Raw genomic sequence first — 3,300 nt, 5'->3', positions numbered from 1 at the left:
TATGTACAGTTACGGTAGATATGTACAGTTAAGGTAGATATGTACAGTTACGGTAGATATGTACAGTTAAGGTAGATATGTACAGTTAAGGTAGACATGTACAGTTAAGGTAGACATGTACAGTTAAGGTAGATATGTACAGTTAAGGTAGATATGTACAGTTAAGGTAGCTATGTACAGTTAAGGTAGATATGTACAGTTAAGGTAGATATGTACAGTTAAGGTAGATATGTACAGTTAAGGTAGCTATGTACAGTTAAGGTAGATATGTAGAGTTAAGGTAGATATGTACAGTTAAGGTAGCTATGTACAGTTAAGGTAGCTATGTACAGTTAAGGTAGATATGTACAGTTAAGGTAGCTATGTACAGTTAAGGTAGATATGTACAGTTAAGGTAGCTATGTACAGTTAAGGTAGATATGTACAGTTAAGGTAGATATGTACAGTTAAGGTAGATATGTACAGTTAAGGTAGCTATGTACAGTTACGGTAGATATGTACAGTTAAGGTAGATATGTACAGTTACGGTAGATATGTACAGTTAAGGTAGATATGTACAGTTAAGGTAGATATGTACAGTTAAGGTAGCTATGTACAGTTAAGGTAGATATGTACAGTTAAGGTAGCTATGTACAGTTAAGGTAGATATGTACAGTTATGGTAGCTATGTACAGTTAAGGTAGATATGTACAGTTAAGGTAGCGATGTACAGTTAAGGTAGATATGTAGAGTTAAGGTAGATATGTACAGTTAAGGTAGCTATGTACAGTTAAGGTAGATATGTACAGTTAAGGTAGACATGTACAGTTAAGGTAGATATGTACAGTTAAGGCAGCTATGTACAGTTAAGGTAGACATGTACAGTTAAGGTAGCTATGTACAGTTAAGGTAGACATGTACAGTTAAGGTAGACATGTACAGTTAAGGTAGACATGTACAGTTAAGGTAGCTATGTACAGTTAAGGTAGATATGTACAGTTAAGGTAGATATGTACAGTTAAGGTAGCTATGTACAGTTAAGGTAGATATGTACAGTTAAGGTAGATATGTACAGTTAAGGTAGACATGTACAGTTAAGGTAGACATGTACAGTTAAGGTAGACATGTACAGTTAAGGTAGCTATGTAGTGTACAGTTAAGGTAGATATGTACAGTTAAGGTAGCTATGTACAGTTAAGGTATCTATGTACAGTTAAGGTAGATATGTACAGTTAAGGTAGCTATGTACAGTTAAGGTAGCTATGTACAGTTAAGGTAGATATGTACAGTTAAGGTAGCTATGTACAGTTAAGGTAGATATGTACAGTTAAGGTAGCTATGTACAGTTAAGGTAGATATGTACAGTTAAGGTAGATATGTACAGTTAAGGTAGATATGTACAGTTAAGGTAGATATGTACAGTTACGGTAGATATGTACAGTTACGGTAGATATGTACAGTTAAGGTAGATATGTACAGTTAAGGTAGATATGTACAGTTAAGGTAGCTATGTACAGTTAAGGTAGATATGTACAGTTAAGGTAGCTATGTACAGTTAAGGTAGATATGTACAGTTATGGTAGCTATGTACAGTTAAGGTAGATATGTACAGTTAAGGTAGCTATGTACAGTTAAGGTAGATATGTACAGTTAAGGTAGATATGTACAGTTAAGGTAGCTATGTACAGTTAAGGTAGATATGTACAGTTAAGGTAGACATGTACAGTTAAGGTAGATATGTACAGTTAAGGTAGACATGTACAGTTAAGGTAGCTATGTACAGTTAAGGTAGCTATGTACAGTTAAGGTAGACATGTACAGTTAAGGTAGACATGTACAGTTAAGGTAGACATGTACAGTTAAGGTAGCTATGTACAGTTAAGGTAGATATGTACAGTTAAGGTAGATATGTACAGTTAAGGTAGCTATGTACAGTTAAGGTAGATATGTACAGTTAAGGTAGATATGTACAGTTAAGGTAGATATGTACAGTTAAGGTAGCTATGTACAGTTAAGGTAGATATGTACAGTTAAGGTAGCTATGTACAGTTAAGGTAGATATGTACAGTTAAGGTAGATATGTACAGTTAAGGTAGATATGTACAGTTAAGGTAGCTATGTACAGTTACGGTAGATATGTACAGTTAAGGTAGATATGTACAGTTACGGTAGATATGTACAGTTAAGGTAGATATGTACAGTTAAGGTAGCTATGTACAGTTAAGGTAGATATGTACAGTTAAGGTAGCTATGTACAGTTAAGGTAGATATGTACAGTTATGGTAGCTATGTACAGTTAAGGTAGATATGTACAGTTAAGGTAGCTATGTACAGTTAAGGTAGATATGTAGAGTTAAGGTAGATATGTACAGTTAAGGTAGCTATGTACAGTTAAGGTAGATATGTACAGTTAAGGTAGACATGTACAGTTAAGGTAGATATGTACAGTTAAGGTAGACATGTACAGTTAAGGTAGCTATGTACAGTTAAGGTAGCTAGAGAGCCACAATAGAGAAACAAGCCATGAAATAGTGACAAACCTGGACTATACCGCCTTAAAATGTTTCAGTACATTAAGATTAGAAATTGTTTGGCGATACAAATTGGCCAAATCCCAACAAATTAGCCAACAATGCACACACTCACTTTCACCCATAGAACACCACATTGTTAAAACAATTCAGCTGGATTCATGCCATGTGTTATTTAATCTAAAGAAGATTAGAAATGCCAAAGGTGCTTTCTAATCCTCCTAATCACATACAAATCCCAAAATGGTCTTGGACCTAAATACATATGGTATGTGGTGTGGTGTGCAACACCGGTGCCCCCCGGGAACTGTTCTGTCACCCTTTCTCTTCACCCTCTATACCTCCGACTTCCAGTTTAGCTCCGACCAGTGCCACCTGCAGAAGTTTTCGGATGACTCCTCTATCGTCGGTTACATCACAGACGACAGGGATGAGGAGTACAGGGCCCTGGTGGAGAGCTTTGTGCAGTGGTGCGACACCAACTACCTTTTGCTTAACACCAGCAAAACAAAGGAGTTGGTGGTGGATTTTAGGAGGAAGAGAAGGACCCCAGCCCCCATCACCATCAAGGGGGTGGAAGTCGAGAGGGTGGACTCCTACAGGTACCTGGGAGTACAAATTAATAACAAACTGGACTGGACTGACAACACCGAGGCTCTTCTCAGGAAAGGGCAGAGCAGACTGTTTTTCCTGAGAAGGCTGAGGTCTTTCGGTGTCTGCAACAAGCTGCTGCAAATGTTTTATCAGTCGGTGGTTGCCAGCGTTCTGTTCTTCGCCGTGGCCTGCTGGG

The sequence above is a fragment of the Nansenia antarctica genome (genome assembly GCF_963989245.1).
Source record: "Nansenia antarctica genome assembly, chromosome: 13".
NCBI classification, from domain to species: Eukaryota; Metazoa; Chordata; class Actinopteri; order Argentiniformes; family Microstomatidae; genus Nansenia; species Nansenia antarctica.
Note: the sequence above shows the minus strand (reverse complement) of the source record.